Source organism: Stenella coeruleoalba (assembly GCF_951394435.1).
Source record: "Stenella coeruleoalba genome assembly, chromosome: 5".
NCBI lineage: Eukaryota > Metazoa > Chordata > Mammalia > Artiodactyla > Delphinidae > Stenella > Stenella coeruleoalba.
The window spans coordinates 138753105-138780066 of record NC_137150.1 but is presented as its reverse complement, the minus strand read 5'-3'; the positions used below and the strand labels follow the sequence as shown (position 1 = coordinate 138780066).

The window sequence follows — 26962 nt, the reverse complement described above, 5'->3', positions numbered from 1 at the left end:
CCTTTTATTTTCTTTCCCTTCCAAATCAAGCTTCTGGAATAAATAGTCTGTACTCACCACTTTGTACAGCCTTATCCCCCAATTAATTAACTTTCAACACACTGCTATCTGCCTCTACCCCCATTGCTCACCTGAAAGCACTCTACCAAAGGTCACCAACAGCCTGCTTTGGGTCAGGAAAGGATTAACGGAGGAATACTGATAGTCTATTCCTCCTCCACACTTCTGCCAAGAATGCTGTCTTTACCAGCTTGTTCCTTGCAAAGAATGAGCGAAGAAATGAGTTCCTTGCAAAGATGAGCGAAGAATTGAGAAATACTGGAAAAGGCGGAGAGTTACTAGTAGAACAGAACAGAATCAACATGGAAGATAAGAGGTGCTGGGGTGAAAGAAAGAGCTATGAGGGCTGGATTGGAGAGATGTTGGAGAATTTACAGGACGGGGACCGGGTAACTTTATGTTATGTTTCTTCTCATAACAGCCACAGTCCTTGGCTTCTACGCTGTGCTCAACTGCTTCTCCTCTGATCACTCATTTTTCACTCTGACTCTCCTTTGTTGTCTCTGCTACTCATCTTGCCCCTAAAATTCAGGTGTGCTGCCGACCCTCTCTTGTTACTTGACATGGTCTCCCTGATCCACCCCACCTCCCCCGGTTATACACAAAATCATCCCCTAATCCATACTGTCTTCCCGCACTTTTTGCCTATCTCCAAATCCAAATGCCAAATGGACCTCCCATAGACATCTCAAATTCCACTCCTCTTTTCAGGCTGAAGGGCCTTAGAATCCACTCACAAGCGCCAAACTCAAGCCCATTTTGACTGTTTCATCTCACAAACTCTGGACTTAACCACCTCCACTGCAGCCTCTATGCTGTCAATCAGAACTTTTCAAAACCACAAGTCCAGTAGTGTCATTCCAGTGCTTAAAACTTTCCAGTGACCATGGACTATTACTCAGCCTTTAAAAAAGAATGAAATAATGCCATTTGCAGCAACATGGATGGACCTGCAGATGATCATACTGAGTGAAATAAGTCCGACAGAGAAAGACAAATATCATAGGATATCACTTATATGTAGAATCTAAAAAAAATAACACAGATGAACTTATTTACAAAACAGAAACAGACTCACAAGCACAGAAAACAAACTTTCAGTTACCAAAGCGGAAATGGAGGTGGGGGAGGGATAAATTAAGAGTATGGGATTAACAGATACAAACTGCTATATATAAAGTAGACAAACAACAAGGATTTACTGTAGAGCACAGGGAACTATATTCAATATCTTGTAATAACCTATAATGGAAAAGAATGAAAAAGAATATATATACATATATAATATATAAGTGAATATATATATACATATATATAAGTGAATCACGTTTGCTGTACACCTGAAACAAACAGAATACTGTAAATCAACTGTACTGCAATTAAAACAAAACCTTTCCAGTGGCAACCATCACCTCCACAGTGCAGCCTACACTCCTGCCACAAGATGGCTTAAAGTCCCATGAGTGCACTGTTTTGTTTCAGACCTCCATTCTGCTCTCTCTGGCCAGAATGCCCATGGTCTACCAAGTGATCTCCTTTTAATCCTTTCAGATCCGGCTCAAACTTTGCGCTTTGAGTGAAGTTTTCCTGTCATCTCCACCACAATTCCTTGTACACGCCTTTACCATAGCACCACCGGATTATAGTTATTTGTTGCTACATTATTTGTTTATACTATACTGTAAGTGGCTTGTGACAGGAAATATTTTATTGGTATTTATTTAAACCTCAACACCTCATAACGTACTTTTCACATAGCAGATGCTCAGTAAACATTCACTGGCTGCGTAAATAAATATTTACTGTTATGGGTTGAATTTTGTTCCCCCCAAGTCCGTATACTGAAGTCCTAACCCTCAGGACCTCAGAATGTGACCTTATTTGGAAATAGGGACATTGCAGATGTAATTAGTTAAGATGAGGTCATACCGGAATAGGGTGGTCCCTCATCCAATATGACTGGGGTCCTTAGAAAACAGAGAGATTTGGACACAGATGCACACACACACACAGAGCACCATGTGAAGATGAAGACAGAGATCAGGGTAATGCTTCTACGAGCTGAGGAACATCAAAAATTGTTATCAAACCACCAGAAGCTGAGGAAAAACCTGGAGCAGATTCTCCTTCACAGGACTCAGAACCAGCCCTGCTGACACCTTGATCTCGGACTTCCAGCCTCCAAGGCTGTGAGACAGTAAATTTCTGTTGTTTAAGCCACTTGCTCTGTGGTCCCTTGTTATGTCAGCCCTAGAACACTTACACATTTACTAAGTGAATAAATGAATAAAATTACTCAAAGCAGTTATTGCCGGAATATCTGCAACGCATCTTGTGCGAGCTGTGCTAGGCAGCAAACACAATACGGTACTCGGTGGAATTCCTCCCACAAGTCATATTGCATTTAGATCTGTCAGGACATGCTTCCTCCTCTCTCTATGAATATTCTGAAAGGAAAAATGTTTTTTCCATAATTTTCCGTAATTCTTCCCCACTTGATTTTTATTTCTGTTTAAAGAAAACTCTAAAGGCAGGAACTCCTACAAAAGACTAGACAGATGGTTACAACATTCAAGAGTCAAAAAGAGCTGGGGGCTGTTTCCATTCAGCTGTGTCCCATCCTTCCTTAGTTTTTCCTGCCTCATCTTACCTCTCCAGAACTACCCTCTCTCCTCTGGCCACCTCTAGGTCATCATAGCTTTTCAATGAATCTATGGAAACCACCTTTCCTGAAATGGAAAAAGAAAATACTAACATGCAAACATCATCTCCTGGTCAAATGCCAGTCACCTCCTTGTGTATTTCACTTGAAATACACACTTGAAATTTCAAGTGTGAAATACACACTTGAAATTCTCACTTGAAAACCCAGCACAGACACCATGAATCAGTGGAAGAAGCAGAAATATGTGAGAAAGACATTTCACTGACCTAAGTCACCAATTCCCAAGTAGTCCTGAATGAGTCACTGCCCTGGGACTTGGGGGGAATGTGGCTAAAATTGCCAGAGGTAATTAACAGAACCAAGACCCACATGCTCAGGAAATTTCCCCTCGGACACGGGTTTCTTATGGATTCTGCTTCCAGCTCACTCACATTCACTTCGCTCCAAATCTGGCTGGAAGCACACAGCTTTCATTAACGATAACGTTGGCAAGAAAACTAGAGATTTTAATGTGAAACGATTCACAGTGAAAATATGACACTTTTGAAAAGCTCATTAAAATTGTTAAACATTGACGGATTTGTTAGCTACTCCTACGGTTCCACTTAACAACAGCTCTTCGTTTTTACAGAGTGCTGGCTGTTACAGAACAGGCTGGGACCATTTTCCTATAAAAAACAAAGCTAGAAATGTACCCTAAGGATTTTATTGAGAATATATAGTTTATTTTAATAATAAAAGAAACACAGCATATCAGTTGGAGAAATGAGAACTCAAATTTAGACTAAAATAAGTGAGTTATAAGCACTGTTTTCAAATGCTGGTAATTTTCATTTTAAGCCAGCATTCCCATTATTATAACTACATGTACTTCTGAATAGCAGTATAACTGTATACCGACTTAAGAGGGAAACAACAGGCCATCATCCCAGCAATAAACCAATAAAACCAGGAATTAACATTAAGTTTAACAAGATCATCAAATCCTAACCACTTAGAAATAAAGAAAATTAACTATGAGGTGAAAAGGAGATATTAAAGGTGTAATAACAGTTTAATTATAAAACAAAACAAAGGAGAACACTAGTTGATTCCTTAGAATGTGTTCAAAGTTGCTTTCAGAGGCAAATGCATAGCCTTAAGTATTTCCATTATTAAAGAAAAGGACTAAGCTCTCATAGAATTTAGAAAACAAATGAAAATTATAGAAAAGAGTTGGAATAATAAAAACTAAAAGCAGGATTGAATTAATTCACACATTAAAACAAGATATTATTGATAAATACACACACATCCTCTCTTTGAAATGGACTAAGCTGTAGCATATCCAATAAATGTAGGAAGAGGGGGCAGGAAAAAATAAAATGAGAAATGGAAAATGGGAAATGACACATACTGAAGACAGTCAAGATGTTAAGAGTTCTGTGTTTGGAGTCCAAGGAAATGGGTTAAATCTTAAGTCAGGCACTTGCTAGTTATGAGACTCTGGGCATATTTACCATCTTAAGACTAACTGATTCACTTTGTTATAAAGCAGAAACTAACACACCACTGTAAAGCAATTATACTCCAATAAAGATGTTAAAAAAAAACATGCTGGAAAACACTAAAAAAACAAGAAAGAAAGAAAATCAACTGGCCACAGAAGGTTGAATATATTTCTGGAATCTCAAAAAAAAAAAAAAAGACTATTGTCTCTATAAGTGAGAAATGGAAAAAGTCTAAAATGGTAAGATAATACTAACTACCTTCTAAAGTTTTTGTGAAAGTCAATTAAGTACCTCACATTATCCAGTAACTAGTAAGCACCAGGCTACATTCTAAATCACTCCTAGGACTTCCATGACGTTAGTTTGTTTGATTCATAAAGCCCCACCATCCCTTCTTACATCTACTCAGGATATAATCACTTAATGTGGTCCTATTAGGTCCACTGTGCAGGGTGACACTTGTGATTTCATCTTCAAAATAACGCAATTCATAGAAATAGGTGAAAGGTCAAATTCTTCCAGGTTTGTGGTGGAACTGACATGGCTGTGTATGAGCTGGTGAGGGGGCAGCTGACATGGAGTGATCTGACAAGAGTCAAAATGTCCTCCCCAAAAGATATCCATACAGCACAGTTTCATGCTACAAGAAGCCTCCTACTAAAAGGTAGAGAGGTAACCTAGTGAGAATCTGTCTGCACAAAGGCGGACAATGAAATGACGACAGCAAGACAATGTCTAGGAAGAGAATGATGAGGAGCAAAGAACAGAATTTAGGAAACAAGAGTCAGGAGGGGAACAAATGGAGGTGAAAAGGGACCAACTGGACACGTAAGAGAAAAACCAGATTACAGGCATCCCTCGGTATCCATGGGGATTGGCTCCAGGACCTCTGCGGATACCAAAATCCAAGGATGCTCAATCTTATAAAATGACGTAGTATTTGCACATAACCTACGCACATCCTCCTGTATACTTTAACTCATCTCTTGATTACCTTTTTTTAAATTTATTTACTTTATTTATTTATTTTTGGCTGCGTTGGGTCTTCGCTACTGCGCGCGGGCTTTCTCTAGCTGTGGCGAGCGGGGGCTACTCTTCCTTGCGGTGCGCAGGCTTCTCATTGCAGTGGCTTCTCATGTTGCAGAACATGAGCTCTAGGCATGCAGTGGTTGTGACATGCGGGCTCCAGTAGTTGTGAAACGCGGGCTCAGTAGTTGTGGCTTGAGGGCTCCAGAGCACAGGCTCAGTAGTTGTGGTGCATGGGCTTAGTTGTTCCATGGCATGTGGGATCTTCCCAGACCAGGGATCGAACCCGTGTCCCCTGCATTGGCAGGCAGATTCTTAACCACTGCACCACCAGGGAAGTCCCTAGATGACTTTTAATACCTAATACAATGTAAGTACTATGTCAATGCTCGTAAATACAGTGTAAATGCTATGTAAACAGTTGCAGGTGCGAGGTTTCTATAATTTCTTTTCCTGAATATTTTCTATCTGTGGTTGCTTAAATTCGAGGATGCAGAACCCACGGATATAGAAGGCCAAATGTAACATTCCAATAGTGTCTAAAAACTAACACTTCCTATGCGCCAACTACTGTGTCTAAGCAGATTTTATGTGATGACTCATTCAGTGCTCACCACACATCTCCGAGGTGGGTGCTAATGTTCTCCTTCACTGAGAGGAATCCCACAGAATGACGTCACTAGAGTGAGTTCACAGTCAAAGCTAGCATCTACAGCCAGGCAAAGGTCCACCGTCCTAAACCCCACTGCTCACTCCCCTCCCCTCACAGAGAAGTGTCCCAGGGACCAAAGGAGCTTCAAGGAGGAAGAGGTCATCATCAGTGTCAATCTGACAAAAAAACTGTGGAGCCAGAAGCTCCTGGGCTCCCAAAATGCAGCTTCAGTGGAGGAACTGTGGCTAAAATCAGAGAGCAGATGACAATCCTTAGGAAGAAAAAGAAGGCAATGGGGGCCGTTGGCTTAAATAAAACTCTCTGTCCAAGGAACCAACAGCTAAAGAGACAAGAGTCCACAACATGGGATGTGGGAAGGGGAGGGAAGGAGCGGATCTGTTGGGTCAAGTCTGAGAACAGGACAAACTAGGACAGCAATAAATAATAACCAATGGGGAACTATGATGGAGAGAGAAAAGCAGAAAAGAAATAAATGCAAGTCAATATCTTTCCCATAAGTTCATGACAGTGAGAGTATCTTATCTGTTAACAAGTAAGGGTTCATCAATAACAAAAAACAAACACCCATATTTAAAAATGGGCAAAAGACCTGAATAGACCTTTCTCCACAGAAGACATTCAGATGGCAAATACACTCATGAAAAGATGCTCAACATCACTAATCATTAGAGAAATGTAAATCAAAACCACAATGAGGGGACTTCCCTGATGGTCCAGTGGTTAAGACTCCACGCTTCCACTGCAGGGGGCATGGGTTGGATCCCTGGTCAGGGAACTAAGATCCCACATGCAAAAAACAAAACGAGATACTAGTTCACACCCACTGGGAAGGCTATTACAAAAACACAACTTTTTAAAAATTAACCAGTGCTGGCAAGTATGTGAAGACATTGGAACCCAACCTGTGCAATGCTGGTGGAACTATAAAGTGGCACGGCACTGTAAAAAACAGTATGGCAATTCCCAAAATAAGAAACCCTAGACATACCATATGATCCAGTAATTCTCCTTCTGAGTATAAACCCACGAGAAATGAAAGCAGGGACTTGAACAAATATTTGTACACCCACGTTCACAGCAGCATTATTCACAGTAGCCAAAATGTGGGAACAATGGCCCATTGATGGATGAATGGATAAACAAAATGTGGCATATTCATACAATGGAATAGTATTCAGCCTTGAAAAGGAAAGAAATTCTGACACACTACAGAAAGGATGAACCTCGAAGACATGATGCTAAGTGAAACAAGACAGTCACACGAGGACAAATACAAATGGTCAAACCCATAGCGACAGAAGGTAGAATGGTAGTTGTTAAGGGCTGGGGGCTCTGGGGAGAAATGACTGATAACGGGTACAGGGTTTCCTTTTGCGATGATGAAAATGTTCGGCAACTAGATAGTAGGCATGGTTGCAAACCACTGTGGATGTACTAAATATTGTGGAATTGTGGCTAACATGGTCAATTTAATTTACGTATATTTTACACAAATTTATAAAAAAGAGTTTGAGGGTCAATGAATTGTAAACTCTGTGCAAAAAAATATATGATGTGGATATTATACTCCAATAAAACTATTAAATAAAAAAAGAAAAAGGAAAGAATCAAGGGTTGAAGGGAAGCCAAGATGAGAGTGAGTGGGAACATGGAGTCCTTTCTGTCAGTGTGGGGGAGGTTTGCCCACACTGCCCCACCGTGCCCACGTAGGTGCCCACACATACGTCAAGCAGACTGTGTGTTGTGTTGGGGGCAGAGGGGTGAGGGTGGGAGAGAGGCGGAACTGCAAGTTGGGGAACCACTGTATTAAACAAAATTAAACAGGCTTCTTTAATGCACGACTTTGGGGAAACTTTACAAAGACCATGTGCAGAGTGAACCTCAAGAGAAGATTCACAGGCAGAGTTGCCCAAATTTCTCTGATCTTTGAACAATAGGAAACATATCCCACAGACTAATGAAGACATTGAACAAACAAAGAACAGACTGACTGCGTGGGGTAGCAGCCCAGATGGGGTGGGGCAGCAAGACAGCAAAAGCCATCAGCCCCACGAATCTGAATAACCAACCACATGCAAAATGCCTTTCTAACCTCAGAAGTCCTTTTCTCTAACCATTCAAATCTCCCACATGGTGGTTGGCATCATAGGTTTTCATTAGCCTGAAAAAGCTCCTCCGTTTCACCTGATGGAAAAACCAGTACAAACTACAGGTGATCCAAGAAGGAGTTTCAATTAGACAGGTGCGAGGAGCACGTTAGAAGTCAGCAAAACAAGAACCAGGAAAAGTGGGCACGCGATACTGGATGTAAGTGCTATGCCCTAAGTCTACAATGGGACGTGTAGATCCGTCAAAGCGTAACGCAGGGGAAATTGCATATTTGCATGCAGTTTAGTTATCTTTCTTATAAATGATGTTCTCGCATGGGAAGCAACTGGTAAACTGACTCTCAGAGCAGAAGCAAAAACGAGATATACAAGAGAATGTGTACAGGGAGAAAAACTTCAATTTTGGGATAACGAATCTTACTTGCACTTTTTTGAGGGGTAAACTGATTAGTTAATAACTAGCAAGGAGGGAAACTGGGCATTTTGTCCTTGAGAAAGCCAAATAAGGGTATCCAAAAAATCCAGTTTCAGGATTCTCCAGAAAACTTTGAGAGTTAACTGTGGAGCATTCATGATGGGTTGTATCTATGGAATGTTGACCACCATTCTTCCATCTACACCTACACCTTAATAAGGCCATCTCTCCACCATTTATTTGCCTCATTCAAATTTCTCAGTTCCTTAATTCATGTCCAATTATAGTGGGTACCTCTTTCTTTCTAAAGATTCCAATCACCTGGGCATGGTGCCAGACCTCATACAAAATAGGAATATTGAACACCCACTCTGACTGAAACCTAGTGGGGCCCTGTGGGGCTCCCAGGCATGGAGGCCTTTTTTGTCCCGTGTTTCTTGTAGGCAAGACTCCAGCCTCCATGGCCTGCCCTGAGTTCCAAAGGGCAGATTTGAACAGCTGCTAATCAAGGAAGGAACAGCCGGGAAACCACCCGAAGCAAGATTAAAGGGACCAGAGAAGCTCATCCAGATTAGGAGACCGACCACCCGAGACCCTGCTCACATCCTCATCCTGTCAGCAACCCCACCCTTGAACCGTTGCCATAAAACTCCTCGCCAAACTCCCCTGGGTTGGGACACATAGTTTTCGTGGGCAGGAGCCCACTGTGTCCCCCTTTGCCTCGCAAAGCAAGAAAGCTATTTTTTTCTACTTCACCCAAAACGCTGTCTCCGAGATTCAATTCGGCACCAGTGTACAGAGAGGCTGAGCTTTCAGCATCATGACCCACTGCTGATGGGTTGAACAATATTAGCAATTATTGATATTATTGCTTAAATGTGTAATAGGGTACCGAGACATTTCTTCCTCTACTTTGTCCACACTGAAATGAAACAATAAGTTCAAATGGGCCAAAATTATACAAGCAACACTCAAATGAAGGGACACAACTCTTGGCATACTCCTTGAAAGTGCTGGTCCAGGAAAAGCACTGGAAACACCAGAACTTTACATGCACAGGTGAATGGGCAGATGAAAGTGGGAAAAGGTGAGGAACTGAAATTCATAAAAGTCTTACTTGTTGCACTTCCCAAGCTGGAGAAAAGTGAACAGAGGTGGTAGGTAGGAAACCTGAGGGAAGTGATCCTCTAGAGCAGCGGTCCCCAACCTTTTTGGCACCAGGGACCATTTTGATGGAAGACAATTTTTCCAAGGACCGGGGTTGGGGGGGGGGGTGGTTTGGGGATGATTCAAGCACATTACATTTATTGTGCACTTTATTTCTATTATTATTACATCAGCTCCACCTCAGATCATCAGGCATTAGATCCTGGGGGATGGGGACCCCTGCTCTAGAGTAAAATGAGGGTTAAACCTCCAGGCTTGCCTTCCCAGTTTCCATAGAGAAAGGCAGACCCTTACTGAAAGGAGAATCATTATCTCCCCTCAGAGATAACTCTCCAACAACAACCAGAACTTATCAGAAAGACAAAGGAGATGTTGCAAACAGATTAAAAGGATCAGCTTAATCTGAAAAGAGTTCCTGAAGAAAAGAATTGAGGGAATAGCAGAGAAGAAATACCAGAAGAAATACCAGCTGAAACTTTTTCAGAATGAAGATATGAGTTCTGAAATCAAAACGGCACCGGCACCGTAAGTACCCAGCATGATAAATAAAGATAAATCCACACCTCAACACATCATGGGGGCACTGTGGGACATGGGGGTAAGGAGAAAGTCTCAAAAGCTATCAGAAAGAAAGGCAAATTGTCCACAAAAGCCACACAACTAGACTGACAGAAATTTCTCATGACGGAAGATAATGGAGTGTTATCTTCAAAATGCTGGAAGGAAATTATTGCCAATCTAAAATGTTATACCCAGTTAAACTAACATGCAAATGTAAAGCCATAATTAAGACATTTTCAAGCACACAAATAGTATGAAAGTTTACCACCCATGTAGTATCACTAAAACAATTATTAATGGATGCACTTCAGCAAGATGTCCAAACCCACAACAATGGCAGAGAAATTGACCAAATTTGTGATTAATAAATTAAGTTGTGTGAATAAATTAATTAATTTATGTCCATATAAAGAACTGCTATTTCATGTTTAAAAAGTTAAAACCAAACTCTAGAAACAGTTACAAAATAAGGGAGAGAGAGCTTCCCTGGTGGCACAGTGGTTGAGAGTTCACCTGCCGATGCAGGGGACACAGGTTCGTGCCCCGGTCCGGGAAGATCACACATGCCGCGGAGCGGCTGGGCCCGTGAGCCATGGCCGCTGAGTCTGTGCGTCCGGAGCCTGTGCTCCGCAACGGGAGAGGCCACAACAGTGAGAGGCCTGCGTACCGCAAAAAATAAAAATAAAAATAAATTTAAAAATAAGGGAGAGAGGTTGTTTGATAATTAAAGTGTGTTAAGGTCCTTGTCATGGTAGGGAAAATGATAGAAATACTGAAAAACTTTAAGTTATATATGGTTAAAATGCATGACTCAAAATTAAGGATAATCACTAAAATAATGCAACTACAGTCTGTAGTTCGCAAATCAGCAAAGGGCTAATATAGAAACATAGAAAACTTTATCAATTCAACAGGAGACAAAAAATGAAGAAAAAAGAACTAAAGAAAAATGGGGACTTCCCTGGTGGCGCAGTGGCTGGGAGTCCACCTGCCAATGCAGGGGACATGGGTTGGATCCCTGGTCTGGGAGGATCCCACATGCTGCGGAGCAGCTAGGCCTGTGCGCCACAAGTACTGAGCCTGCACTCTAGAGCTCGCAAGCCACAGCTACTACTGAGCCCGCACGCCACAACTACTGAAGCCCGCGGGATCCCATGTGCTGCAACTACTGAGCCCACGCACTGCAACTACTAAAGCCCACATGCCTAGAGCCCATGGTCCGCAACAAGAGAAGCCACCTCAATGAGAAGCCTGTGCACTGCAACAAAGAGTAGTGCCTACTCGCCACAACTAGAGAAAGCCCATGTGCAGCAACAAAGACCCAACGCAGCCAAAAATAAAATAAGATTTTATTTTAATCTATAAAAAAAAAAGAAAACACTTTGGTAAAGAGAACACTCATGAGAAAATAGAATTCAATCCAAGTACCTCAGAAATCATACTTATTATAAGTGGATTAAACTCATTTATAAACAGAATTTATCAGATTGGGAGAAAAAGTCCATCTATATGCAGGTTCAAATAACACACCCGAAGTAAAGGTACAAAAATAGGTGGGACGGATACCTGCAGTACTAAGCAGTGAGGTGGGCTGGGGGAGATCCCTAGTGCAGCTATTTGAGACAAAGGAGTATTCAAGCCAAAAGTAGCAACTCAACACAGCAGTTCACCATTTAATCTTATAATACAGATCCTTGATATACCTGGAAGCCTTTCACAACACAGCCTCAAAACATACAACACAAAAAAAGACAGTAGTACAAGTATAAATTGTGTACTTGGATACAGTATATCCAAGTACTACAAGGATAAATTGTATGTGTACACATTCCTCTCAGAAAGTATAAGACAAGCAAACCAAAAAACAGTAATAATAGTGACTTAATAAAGAAAACTAATGAACTTCATTTAATATATATGTAGAGAAATAAAGAATAAACACTTTTTTTAATTGCACGTGTACCATTTTTAGAATCTAAAAATCAACATAGGGGTTTCCCTGGTGGCACAGTGGTTGAGAGTCCGCCTGCCGATGCAGAGGACACGGGTTCGTGCCCCAGTCCAGGAAGATCCCACATGCCGTGGAGCGGCTGGGCCCGTGAGCCATGGCCGCTGAGCCTGTGCGTCCGGAGCCTGTGCTCCACAACAGGAGAGGCCACAACAGTGAGAGGCCCATGTACCACAAAAAAAAAAAAAAAAAACCATAAAAACATAATGGAGAAAAACGTACGTTTTGAAACTTTTAAATTTATATATGAAATAATTTATGGCTGGGACTTCCCTGGTGGTCCAGTGGTAAAGAATTCGCCTTCCAATGCAGGGGATGTGGGTTCGATCCCTGGTCAGGGAACTAAGATCCCACATGCCACGGGGCAACTAAGCCCACATGCCACAACTACTGAGATTGCATGCCTCAACCAGAGAGCCTGTGTGCCACAAACTACAGAGCCCACATCCCCTGGAGCCTGTGCACCACAGCTAGAGAGAGAAAACCTGTACGCCACAACTAGAGAGAAGCCCGCGCGCTAAAACAAAGAGCCCGTGTGCCACAACTAAGACCCAACATGGCCAAAAATAAATAAATAATCAAATAAATCAAAAAAATAATAATAATAATTTATGGCTTAAAGAGGAATTCACAACGGATATTTTAAACCAAATAACAATGAAAGAACAACATATTGAAACCTCTGGAATGCAACTAAAAATCACTTAAGAATAAATTTACAGATAGAAAAAGAAGGATTTAAAATAAGTTACACATATAATTCAAGAAGCTAGTGAAAAGACAATAAACATTAAAAAGGCAAAAACAATGGGGAAATGATATGAGTAGCAATGAATGAAATAGAGAATAAAACAGAGGAGATACCTACATATTCAAAAACTGTTTATTAGAAACACCAATAAAATAAAGTTCTAGCAAGATTTAACCAGAAAAGAGGCACAAATGAATCACATTAAAAATTAAAAAGGTCCATAACCATAAAGAAATAAACATTTTAAATCATAATGGAATATTATGAACAACCTTTATGCAATAAATTTCAACTTAGATGAAATCATATTGTAAAAAAAATCACAAATAACAAGGTTCACTGAAGAAGAAATAGAACCTGAATAAACAAACAGTAATTAAAGATACTGTACCTTACCCCACCCTAAAAGACAACAATTCAAAAAGATTTAGATTTAAACATACAAAATTTAAAGGAACAAAATACTGATAAAAATCTTTCTTTTATACAAGCTGTTTTAGAGAAACAGAAATAAAAATTTCAACTTCAGAGAGCAAAAGTAAAAGAAAAGAAAATTATGAACAATATCTCCTTCATACATAAATGGTAAAGTTCCTAAATAATATATCAGGTTTCTATTAATATACTATATCAGTAAATTAAATGAAGGAAAAAAATACATGATTATCTCTAGGGATGCAACCAAAAGAACGGAATCAATAAAATTCAGCACTAATTCATGATAGAGAAGGGTATTCATCAAACCCCAATCATAAACATCATACTTAATAGTGAAAATTAAGAGAATTCCCTTCAATGTCAAGATCACGACAAGAATGTCTATTATCACTGCTTTTATCAAACATTGTACTCAAGGCCCCAGCCAATGCAATAAGACCAGAAAAAGAAATGAGATATAAGAATTGGAAGAAATGAAACTATGCTATTCTTATTTACAGAAAATACTGTATCAAACCAAATAGTCTAGATTATGCCACATTAACAAACAACCCCAAAATCTCAGATCTAAATACTGTAAACATTTATTTTCACATAAGCAAAGTCCATTGCTGATCCAGGCTACTTTTGAAGGCAGCTATCCTTCATATGTTGATTTATCATTTTATGCTATTTTTCTTATGACATGTTCATATCAATATGTGCTTACACAAGCAGAGAATAGAGAGCTGGAAAATCAAGCAGCTGCAATTAAATCTCTTAGCATTCACCACTTCAGCTCCCATTTCACTGACCAAAAAAAGTCATGTGACTGTGCCAAACTTCAAAAGTTTAGAGAAGTAAAACCCTCTCACATGCTAGGAAAACACAAACAACCAAAATATCTAATACAATTTTCTATATAAAATATTCTAGAGAATCTACATATAAACTACTATAACCAATAAGAAAACATATCCAATTTATCAAACATCGGTGTTACTATTGTTAAAAATGCATAACTTCAATCTAGTCCTAAGAAAATGTCAGGCAAATCCAAACGGAGGAACATTCTACAGGATAACTGCCCTGGACTCTTCCAAAATATCAAGTTTGTGAAAGACAAAGAAAGACTGAGGAACTACTACAGATTGAAGGTGATAAGGCGACATAACAACCAAATGCAAAATGGGCTTTTTGGTGGGATCCTGGACCAGAAAAATGACATCAGCAAGAAAAAGGGCAAAATTCAAATAAGGTCTGAAGATTAATTAAGAGTACTGTGTCAATGTTAATTTTCTGATCTCAATAACTGAACTATTAGTGTTAACATCTTACATAACCATGTAAAGGGGAAGCTGAGTGAAAAGTTTACAGGCACTCTCTGTACAACCTTTGCAACATTTCTGTAAGTCTAGAATTGTTTCAAAATGAATACTTTTTAAAGCAGCACAAAAATGAACAAAAATCTTGTTCACAAGGGCATCAAAAACTAGAAGAAAGGTATCAAGGACTAAATCTAACTACAGATGTGCAAGACTGCTATATTTTAAAATGTTATTAAGGAACATTCAATGAACAATGCAACAGATAGCAATATAATAAATAACAAATATAACAAAAGGACATAAACTATGTATAGACATACGATGTTCATAGGTAGAAAGATGCAATATCATAAATATGATTCCATTTCTCCCCATAGCTATAAGATCTAGAAAAGTGGCTTAAAAGAACAAGGTGGGGAAACTTTACAACTAATCTTTAAAACTAATCAATAAATTAGAAGTGGTAAGAAACGGCATAGACAAAGCTGAAAACTTACATAGTAATGCCCAGGAATGGCTTCAAATAATTACAGAGTCAGAAGTTAAATATAAGGCGTAGGAACCAAAACTGAGACATCAAATTAAATACTGTGGCCCTAACATTAGTCATTTTATTCCAACAATTCTGCTGTTGCTCAAAATAGTCCGGGCACATTTTGGGTGCAATTGCTTTTAAAACCAAGGTGCTTTTTTTTTTAATTCAATAAAAGAAAACCAGTTTTGTTACTTCATTTTCATTCTTGATCCAAAGCAATTTTTTTTTTTTTTTTTTTTTTTGCGGTACGCTGGCCTCTCACTGTTGTGGCCTCTCCCGTTGCAGAGCACAGGCTCCGGACGCGCAGGCTGAGCGGCCATGGCTCACGGGCCCAGCCGCTCCGTGGCATGTGGGATCTTCCCAGACCGGGGCACGAACCCATGTCCCCTGCATTGGCAGGCGGACTCTCAACCACTGCGCCACCAGGGAAGCCCACGAAACAATTTTATACAACATGGTTTTAAGTGCGTGGCACATAAAAGGCAAATAATAGTAATAGCTATAAGTCCTATGGTACATATTACATAATGGCACTGTTGTAAAACTCTATAGATATGGAACCATCTAATCTCATAACCACCCCCAATGAAATAAATATCACTATGACCTCTGATTTCAATTGAGGAAACTGATGCAGAGAGAAATTAAGTAACTTGCCAAAGGTCACAGAACAAGTACCTGACAGAGCTGGCATGTGAACCCAGGCACTTGGGTCCAGCGTCCAAACTCTTCATCCCTCCATGAATGCGTGAATAGATGGCCAGCTACTTCCTTTACCCAACTTGGTCTCACACAACTTCTGGCTCTTTTTCTTCTATTGAGGCTATGGGAAAACATTCAAAGTTAGATATAAAAATTCTGGTTGATGTGTTCTTTCAAATGAGTCTCATTCCACCATATCCATATCCCATAATTCTGGTTTGCAAGGAAGGCCACGTTTATTGTCAAAATCTCTACAAATCACCCGCCTCCCCCACACACTTCACCTTGTCACTTCAGACACAGGTTCACTCCCTTCGTAAACAAAGAAAAGTCTTGCCAAAACCCACAAGAGACCAGCCACAAAAAACTCAAAGGAGCCTGGTCCTCAGGCCAAGGGCAAAGGAGAAAAGTCTGGAATTAGGAGGGCTGGAAGTAGCCCCTACCCATTCGAGGGGCTTTCCTGGGGGTGGGGAGGTGCAGCAGAGGAGGTCAACAGAGCACCAGGGCCAAGCCGAGTTTCTCGGCCATTGGAACCAGGACCCAGGACGAGGATCTAGTTCTGGCAGAGAATCAAGTAAAAATGTGATCAGAGGCTGGGTCAAATAGACAAGCATCCTGAGAAGGCAAAGGACTCCCCTGGGACACCAGTGCCTGGCTCGGAGCCCAAGTCCAAGTCCATGTCCAGGCAGGAGGCAATGGAGACCCTGACACCCTTCCAGAATTGGTCTGAACTGACCTGAGTCTGCGCTTGTCTTCTGCCTGAAGCTGGGCAGGCAGGACGGAGGAAGGAGGGCTGCGCGCTGGTGCCCTGATGAAAGGATGAACTTTGCCACCCACACGAGGAAGTCTGTCCAGGCACGTAGCCTCTCATAAAAACAGACATTAATCGTGGTCCTGGTTTATTCAAAGCACCTACTTAGAAATCATACAGAAGAAAGGGTGCCAGTGTCTGGAAGAATCTTCACAAAGACAGCACTGTCCTTGTCAATTTTTTGAGGTGACAACTTAGTGAAATATCTTTACACTCCGAGTTGCATATGCAGGAGTTAAATGTCAGTGGACCTCATATTGAAATCCTCTCTGCACATATTAGAGCTTAATTATTTTTTAAGTTTACCTAACAAAGGAACTATATAAGATGAACTGACTTGAAAAGAGAAAGAAAACAAGAAAGGACAGAGAAAACAGGTCTTAATAGATGTGCAACCATTCCTTAAAAGGAAGATATATGTAGACAGACAGATAGATAGATAGAGAGGGTGTTTTTTTTACTATGTTAAAAAAAAACTTGTTTCTCTTGTAATAAGAACTTATTTCTCTTCTAACTGGAATCTGTACATTTTAAGCCCCTTGACCCACTTTGCCTATCGCCCACCCCACCTCCACCCCTCAATTCCCCACCCCCGGCCTCCGGCAACCACCAATCTGATCTCTATGAGCTCAGTTTTTTGTTTGGTTTTGTTTTAGATTCCACATATTAGTGAGATCATACGGTATTTGTCTTTGTCTGACTTATTTCACCAAAAGGAAGATATTAAATGCTCTCTCTTTGAAACAATTTGCCTATTACTTGTAGCTGTTTCAGAGGAAACACCATAAAAGATGGCCATCTGCCAGACTAGACAACTTAACTGAAATATTTTAGTACATGTAAGGATGGGCAGAATCAGTATGCATTTAGCCACAAATGTGGTTCTAGGGATTTCCTGTCTATAAGACACTCCACACAGCTGCCATGTCCCACCCCCCAGCGCTCGCTGGAATATGACACTCCCCAGATCTCTATCTTCCTTAAATTCTACTCCTCCATTTCAAGAAGCGGGGGCAGAAATAGTAAATGAGGGAGACAAGGGGATGGGAGGTGATATTAATATTTACAAAGGGTAAAAACATAACAAAGATTTTTTTTTTAAGTTTGTCATGCTAATACAAAGGAAGAGTGAAAAATAACTTCACAATATCTGATTACTACTGATTTGGAAAGGGTTTTGGAAGCTGTATTTATCCCCAACAGGTCAGAAACCTAAAGAAACCAACAAAAAAGTGAAACAGAAACAGGATTTTTTCTTTTTTAAGTTAGATGCAATATTTACCACACATACACACACACACACACACACACACACACACACACACACACACACACACGACTGGCACAGATATTGCAAAAATGTTGATTATAAAATCTCACCGCACTTAGAAATGATCTAAAGAGACTCCCTTTCTCATCTCTTCCACAAAGTCAAAACCCTACTAGCACTTGGTGAAAAGATGTCTTTTCATCATATTGTCTGTCAGTCCCTGCACAACGCCCACGCTCTGCAGGAGCTGTCTGTGCAGACTGCTAAGGAGCTGACAGTTTTTTTTTTTTTAGATCAGTTATTCATTTTAACTGTGAGACATTTCTATCCAATGTTAATTCCCTAATCTTCTGTTTGCACTGTGTCCACCCAATAACCCAACTTCCTGGGTGTGTGATGTGAGTAGGGATAACCCTTCAGAAATATATTGTTATCAACAGCAAGAAATAAACAAATCAGGCCTTCCCTGGTGGCGCAGTGGTTGGGAGTCCATCTGCCGATGCAGGGGACACGGGTTTGTGCCCCGGTCTGGGAAGATCCCACATGCCGCGGAGCGGCTGAGGCCACAGCAGTGAGAGGCCCGCGAACCGCAAAAAAAAAAAAGAAAGAAAGAAAGAAACAAATCATCCAATGGGCAAAAGATGTGAACATTTTTTCCAAAGAAGACATATGGCCAACAGGTATGTGAAAACATGCTCAACATCAGTAATCATCAGGGACTCATCAGGGAAATGCGAATCAAAACCACAGTGAGATATCACCTCACACCTGTTAGGTTGTCTATTATCAACAGAAGAAGAGATAACAAACGCTGGCAAGGATGTGGAGGAAAATGAGCCCCTGTGCCCTGTTCATGGGAATATATATAGGTGCAGTCACTATGGAAAAGAGTATGTAGGTTCCTCAAGAAATCAGAACTACCACAGGAGCCAGCAATCCCATCTCTGAGTATAAAACCTAAAGGAAATAAAAACATCATCTCAGAGAGCTGTCTAGTCCCATGCTCCCTGCGGCATTATTCACAATAGCCAAGGTACAAACACAACGTAAGTGTGGACAGATGAACAGATAAAGAAAACGTGGGGGGACTTCCCTGGCGGTCCAGTGGTTAAGACTTTGCCTTCCAGTGCAGGGTGTGCAGGTTCCATCCATAGTGTGGGAGCTAATATCTCACATGCCTCGTGGCCAGAAAACCAAAACATAAAACAGAAGCAATATTATAACAAATTCAATAAAGACTTTAAAAATGGTCCACATAAAAAAAAAATCTTCAAAAACGAAAAGAAAATGTGATACACACATAGGAATGATGGAATGGAATGTTTTCAGCCTTAAAAAAGAAAAAATCCTGCCCTTTGTAACAACATGGATAACCCTGAAGGGCATTATGCTAAGTGAAGTAACCCATAGGGAGAAAGACAAATGCTGCAAATACTGCATGGTATCGCTTACACGGGAAGCTTAAATTTTTTTTTTTTCAGTGGAAATCATAGAGAGTAAAAGAGTGGTTGCCAGGCGCTAGAGCGTGAGGGAAATAGAGCTCCTGAGGATCTACTGCACAGCAAGGTGTCTATAGCTGGTGACACTGTATCGGATAACTGAAATTTGCTAAGCGGTTAGAACATAAACGCTCTCAACAACAAAGGTAAATTTTTTAAATGAATACACTGTTGGACCAACTTGGATCACATCTAGTCTGTAACCACTGCCTTAATGTGCAAAGAAGAAAGAAAGAGGTCAAACCCAAGCCCGCCGTAGGCGCTCCTCGGAAGTGCGCTGGAGGGGAAATCCGCCCGGCCCCGGCCGCCGCCCCCAGCTGCCCCGGCCCCGCCCGCGCTCCCCGCGCGCCCGCTCGGCCCTGCCGGCCCTCACCGTGCGCCCAGCACTCCCCGCGCGAAGCCGGTGCAGCCGCGGGAGCTCAGAGCCGCATTGCGGCCGTCCGCGGAGCAGTGGGTCGAGGCCCAACGCGGCTGTCCCCTCCGCTAGGCATTTAGGAGGTGGGAGGAGCGGCGCGCCGTGCGCACGGGAAATTTGATAGGTGAGGAGGCGGGGGGGGGGAGGGGCGGGGACGCGGGGCGGTGCTGCTGCGGCTGCTGCTGGGGGGGGGGCCGCCCTCCCCCTCCCCCTCCTCCTCCCCCCCGAGTCCCCGCCAGCGCCCCGCGCGGGGCTCCGGTAAGTGGCGGTACCCCCGCGCCGAGCGCCAGGGGAGGCGGCAGGCACGCTCTGACTCGTTCCTCTTTGGTCGCCCCCAGGGGAAGAACATCTTTCACGGAGCACCAGGCGTTCACGACGGTGGAGTTTGCTCCGATGCCCCTCAGGCCGGGGCTTTGCGTTTACCGTCCTGCCCTCCCTGGGGACGATCCCAAAGTTAACTTCGAAAACGCTCTCCGTGCGGGGAGAAGCCCCGCGGTCCAGCACTTCCTAAACCCCAGAGGCCTCCAGAAAGAAGTCCCTCCCCCCGCCTTTCAGAAAAGAGATGCTATTTTCATAGCAAACAACGTGGTTATGAGCAGAGTCAAGGTCAGACGACGGAATGGGGAGTTAGGGGGGCTCTTAAAACCTTAGGACGGCCGAGCGAAGCAGGCTGTATCCCCATTCCCACTTCACAGATGAGGAAACAGGCGCGGGAAAGTTAAGGGGCGTGCAGCGGCTGAGGGGATGAGCAGCGAGATGGATGAGAAGATGCCGGTGGGTACCCAGCTCCCTCTGGCAGGGAAAAAATCGCTGGCTAGAGATTCATGTGCGAAAATATACATGTACGCTTGTTAAGAGCTGGGGACACGTCATGGATCATCTCATTCATCTCAACCCTGGCCGCACATTAAAATTGCCTGGGAAAGTTTTAAAATTCCAAACGTTCAGGCCCTACCCCAGGCCAAAGGAACTGACTTCTTTTCCTTAATCTCATATCTGCAGTAACGTCAGAACAATGCCAGGCCTTCTTTTGCCACGGTTAGCATGTGATCCTTCTTGCGCAAAGATGAAGTGAGCTCTTCTCGGGGGGAGGACGAAGACCCCCGATACTTGGTGAGCTACAGCGCCAGAGCCTGAAAGGTGCAGAACCCTTGCTGAGCTGGAGAGAAAGGAAGTCACAGACACCCGCCCCCGCCCCGAGATCCAGTGGGCGGAGCTGAGCTGAGGGTGGCTGGCGAATGCCCCGTGAAGAGGCTGATGAGACAGGAGTCAGCGCTGAGAGCAGGGTGGCGTGGCGCGAACACCAGCCTCACTCGGTTGATGCAGCTCGTTTCCTGCGGTAAGCAAATGAGCCTCGCAGCTGAGCGCTGATGGGCTGGCGCAGCCAGGCGGTTGCAGCTTCCACAGCCTTTAGGTGAGGCGGCCAGAGCCCAGGGGTGAGTGAGGAAATGCCTGGCCTCCCCAGGCATCCCCGTCGTCTCCCTCCCCCAAGCCCCTCTCAGTCTCGCGCTCCGTGTCTTGTGCCTCCTCCGTCCAGCGTTGGTACCAAGCCACGCCTGTCACACACACACACACCTCAGCTCACCTCAGCTCAGAGGGCTCTAGGCCTCGCTTCTGGTATCCCGAGGGGCTGTGACACAGGGCAGATGTTTTTTAATCGAGGAGAGCAAGGTGGGTCCAAGACCTAGAGAAAAGGGTCTGGGGAGGATGGGACTGAGTGGTGGAAGGCCAGTGTCCCCTGAGATTGCAACGATGAAAAGCCATCCAGGCAGAGGGAAGCCTGAGACACGAATTTGCCTGCCCGTGGCTCAGTACTACCGTGTGGTGACACGGGTCAGTGTGCGCGAATCACGTAGCTCTGGTTACACATGTCGGGAAAATGAAAGCACCATCCCTGGAGCAGAGCTCACTGAGGTTGGCGGGTGTTTGCTAAGCTCCGGGAGGACCCGGGTAGTGGCTGCTCTGTCCCCTTCACCGCGGGGTGGGTCTCACCTGTGAGTGACGCACAGCACTCCCCTTGAGGAAAGGATTTTGCAGAAGCAGAGGCAGCTCTGCCCCATGTCCCCCACCTCCACCCCACGCCCTCTCCGCCGCAGGGGACCCGTGACTGCCAGTCGTAGGCTGCTGAGACCCAAAACAAGGGTTCCCAACCTCAGCACCGTGGACATTTGGGATCAGAGTTGTGAGGACTGTCCCGTGTGTTGCAGGATGTCTAGCAGGAACCCTGGCCTCTCCCAACTAGATGCCAGGCGTGCGCATGCGCACACACATGGTTGTCTCCAGACGTTGCCACGTGTCCCAAAGGGAGCGAAGTTGGCCCTGATGAAGAAGCACTGCTCTAATAAGAAGGAAGGGGACCCAGTGCCCCACAAATACTGCAGAACACGTATTTATCAGTGATGGCCCCATGGAAAGGGGCTGTTTCTCAAATTGGAAGCCTTCACTACAGAACGGGGCCCCTGGCCAAAGTCCACTTCGTCCGGTCACAGCATCCTTCCTGTGCTCCTTGAACAGGCCGAGCTCATCCCATGGCAGGGTCTGGGCACCTCCTCTTCCCTCTGTCTGGAGTGCTCCTCTGCCGAATATCCATGGGAAGGCCACCTCATCCCCGGCAGAGGCTCGGCCTGGCACGCAGTGGACGCTTGGACCGTACTTATTGGATAGACAAGTGGGAGGATAGACAGGGGGCAGAGATGTGCACAGGGGCTGGAGGGCGTGGAGAAAGCTCCGTTTACGCTGTTGGCTTGGGTCTGGGCGTTATGGGAAGCAGGGGGCAATCCTTTCCCTCCTTGGTGATCACAGCGGGTTCTCACTCATCTCAGACAGGGGACAGCTGCCCCAAGCGGGAAGTCCTGCACTTCCGATAAAGAACCCGGTGGAACCAGCACCGTGACTCACACAGTCCCGGGGACCCGCATGGAAATTTACAGAACAGACCAGAGTTTCTTTGAGGCCTGGAAAACGGTGCTCCTGGGGCATCCACTACACTAATTAGAGTGATTGTGCCGGGGGAGGTGTTTCAGGCCAGCAGCAGTTTTCTGAAGCGTTAAGCAAAGCTCTCAGGGAGCAAGGTGAAGGGTTGTGGGAATTGATATCCCGAGCTCCGAGGAAGTGGCTGAAATTGGCTCGGGATCTGGTGTATGTGCTGGCTGTGTGAGGCCTCAGTGAGGAGATCCTGGCTACAGTCAGGTTGGCCCATGTGGTCCTACAAGGCTGTGGCCAGTCACACCCTACATACTGGGATATTAGGGCCGCCCCTCATTCTTATAAGTAGATGGGACCCCACCTTCCCAGACAATGAAGGGATTCACGCTCCGAGTGAGTCCAGAAATGGCAGTCTACCCCGGTCTAAAGAGGGTCGGGTTAGGCAGAAGGGCTGAGTTCCGATGACCCCGGCCACCTCTGAACAGATAGAGCCCTTCAGCCCTTAGGCCACAGCCGGAGTGTAGTAAACAGTGTATGAACTCGCATCAGTAAGTTTTGTATTTTGTACTTTCATGTAAGTATTTTGCTTTATTTTGGGATTTTTTCAACATCATGCAATTTTATGGCACATGAAAAACCCAAGGACTCAGAAAAAGACCCCTGAGTTTCAGCTGCTGGCGTGGTCATTTGTACTTACTCCTCAGCACAATGAACACCATCCACGCAGGGACACGCTCCCCTTGACGTCTCCAGTGAGTGCTGGAGCATCTAAACCTAACCCAGAGAACTCCCTGGTGGTCCAGCGGCTAACCAAGCAGAGCAAGTCCTAAGCTTTCATTGCCAAGAGCTCAGGTTCGACCCCTGGTCGGGGAACTAAGACCCCACAAGCCACTCAGCATGGCCAAAAACATAATAAATATATAAATAAATAAATAAACCTAACTGGATTCTAAAGTCTAAAAATAAGTGTTCGCCTTGCCTCTTTTTTTCTTTAAAGCATTTTAATTTTTTTTTTTTAATTTTTGGCTGCATTGGGTCTTCGTTGTTGCGTCTTCGTTGCTGCGCGCAGGCTTTCTCTAGTTGTGGCGAGCGGGGGCTACTCTTAGTTGCGGTGCGCGGGCTTCTCATTGCGGTGGCTTCTCTTGTTGTGGAGCACGGGCTCTAGGCGCATGGGCTTCAGTAGTTGTGGCACGTGGGCTCAGTAGTTGTGGCTCGTGGGCTCTAGAGAGCAGGCTCAGTCGTTGTGGCGCACGGGCTTAGTTGCTCCACGGCATGTGGGATCTTCCCGGACCAGGGCTCGAACCCGTGTCCCCTGCATTGGCAGGTGGATTCTTAACCACTGCCACCAGGGCAGTCCCGCCTTGCATCTTAAGGATAGAAGTTCCAAGCCAGGGAGGTGACAGAGAGGTGGGGCCAGTCATCCTGGTTCTGCAAGCTTCTGGCTCTGGGCGTTGGGTCCTCCAGCTCCCTCATTTGAACAGTGGACATCAGGACGGAGGGTTATGTGGAAGACAGCCACCAACCCTTGTCTCAGCATTGCCTGCAGGAGCATTGGCGACCCTCTTAAGAAACCCATTCTTCAGAGGTATGCACCATCCTTGTCAGAGAAGCTATCTACCTTCTCTTTTTTGAGGTGTTGAAATCAACTCCACACTCAGAGATTCTTTTACGACTGAGGAGACTTTCACGTTCACATGCCCTGAGCTCTGTTAACAGCTCCTAGAGAGGCATTGAAGAGAGTCACGGGGACCATTTGCAAGAGAGGACATTCATTTCAAGCATATAAACTCCGGAGCGTTGGCTTCATATATTGATCGTCTTTTGAAGAGGGCACAAAAAAAGGTAAAAGTCATCATCTTTCTCCTTCAGGGAGCCCCCCTGGCAGAAGAGGGACCTGCTTGTCAGTAACTGTCCATTTCAGGAGTTGGATCTGGACGTGAATGAAGTTTAACAGAACGTGGTGGGAGAACAAGGAAGGGCCGCTCAGTTCTAAGTGGGGGACAAAGGAGGACTTGTATCCAGAATATATAAAGAACATTCAGAACTCAATAGGAAGAAAACAAAAGCCTAAACTTAAATATGTACAAAAGACTTGAACAGTCTCCTCACTGAAGAAGATATACAGGTAGCAAGTAAGCTCATAACCGTTACCCAGCATCAGTCACCATTTAGAATCAAGACTTCATCATTGTTTTCCATCCTTTTTTAGCACTAGAAACCCTCTTTGCAAATGCAATGTGTGTGGGCCTCCAATACCCCAAAACGAGCTAGGTCAGAGTTGTTCTCTAGGAGGTTAGCGGGACCCCCCAGCCCACTCAACAGCTCTCTTTCATCGTCCCAGGGATACCATCTTACACCCCTAGGACTTTGCGCAAGCGCTTCAGCGTCTCTAGACCTGAGCACAGGGACGTTTCCTTCCGGTTCTAACCATCATGTCAGTTAAGGGGGAGAAGTACAGAGCAGGGAGGAGGCTAAGGAAGTCAGGGCACTGGCCACTTGTTTCCGAAGCTGTATGCTGGGGCCCTTGCCCTCGACTCTGGCCTCTCAGACATTTCCTTCCCTTTAGCCCACAGGTGGGTGTGCCAGGGCAGGGCGAGGAAATCAAATATTAATCAGCCGTGACTTCTTGCCTGCTCCCTTCCCCGAGATGGAATCAAGATAAAGGCAAAAGCTACAGTGCAGTTTGGAGGGCCTCTTACTTTGTCCGAACTCTCCTACTTTCAAAGCACCGTGTCTGTAAACCATTTCATTCAAGCTTCCCATATTCCACCCCTCTACCCCTTCCACCCCTGGTGGACTGCGTGGGAGGCTTTACTATTTTTCAGATGAAACTGACCCAGTGGTGACTGAGATCACGGGCTCCAAAGTCACTTACCAGCCCTGTGCCCTTTGTCACCACCGTGACCTGTGCCCATAAGGGAGGTGCAGGAAAAGTGGTGGGGAGGGGTTAGTTTTTTGCGGTTTTTTACTTCATACATCTTTGTTCCTTAAAGCATTCGTGGTTTTTTTTAACATCTTTATTGGAGTATAATTGCTTTACAATGGTGTGTTAGTTTCTGCTTTATAACAAAGTGAAACAGCTATACGTATACATATATCCCCATATCCCCTCCCTCTTGTGTCTCCCTCCCACCCTCCCTATCCCACCCCTCTAGATGGTCACAAAGCACCGAGCTGATCTCCCTGTGCTATGCAGATGCTTCCCACTACCTGTCTATTGTACATTTGGTAGTGTATATATGTCCATGCCACTCTCTCACTTCATCCCAGCTTACCCTTCCCCCTCCCCGTGTCCCCAAGTCCATTCCCTACATCTGCATCTTTATTCCTGTCCTGCCCCTAGGTTCTTCAGAACCATTTTCTTTTTTTTTAGATCCTATATATGTATTAGCATACGGTATTTGTTTTTCTCTTTCTTATTTCACTCTGTATGACAGACTCTAGGTCCATCCACCTTGCTACAAATAACTCAATTTCATTTCTTTTTATGGCTGAGTAATGTTCCATTGTATATATGTGCCACATCTTCTTTATCCATTCATCTGTCGTAGGACACTTAGGTTGCTTCCATGTCCTGGCTATTGTAAATAGAGCTGCAATGAACATTGTGGTACGTGACTCTTTTTCAATTATGGTTTTCTCAGAGTATATGCCCAGTAGTGGGCTTGCTGGGTCGTATGGTAGTTCTATTTTTAGTTTTTTAAGGAACTTCCATACTGTTTTCCATAGTGGCTCTATCAATTTACATTCCCACCAACAGTGCAAGAGGGTTCCCTTTTCTCCACACCCTCTCCAGCATTTACTGTTTGTAGATTTTTTGATGGTGGCCATTGGACTGGTGTGAGGTGATACCTCATTGTAGTTTTGATTTGCATTTCTCTGATGATTAGTGATGTTGAGCATCCTTTCATGTGTTTGTTGGCAATCTGTATATCTTCTTTGGACAAATATCTATCTAGGTCTTCCGCCCATTTTTGGATTGGGTTGTTTGCTTTTTTAATATTGAGTTGCATGAGCTGCTTGTAAATTTTGGAGATTAATGCTTTGTCAGTTGCTTCATTTGCAAATACTTTCTCCCATTCTGAGAGTTGTCTTTTCATCTTGTTTATGGTTTCCTTTGCTGTGCAAAAGCTTTT

General features: G+C 43.9%; 1 protein-coding gene across 1 annotated transcript in view; it reads right to left on the bottom strand.

Moving 5' to 3' along the window:
- The window catches only part of B3GALT5 (beta-1,3-galactosyltransferase 5), a 42401-nt gene extending 22427 nt beyond the window's left edge, over nucleotides 1–19974 (bottom strand). Inside the window, exons 1-2 of the mRNA XM_079922366.1 lie at nucleotides 19860–19974; nucleotides 15883–16027 (exon numbers count right to left, since the gene is read on the bottom strand). The gene's annotated coding sequence lies outside the window, so the exon portion shown is untranslated. The remainder of the gene's footprint in view (nucleotides 1–15882; nucleotides 16028–19859) is intronic.
- Between the last annotated feature and the right edge of the window lie 6988 nt (nucleotides 19975–26962).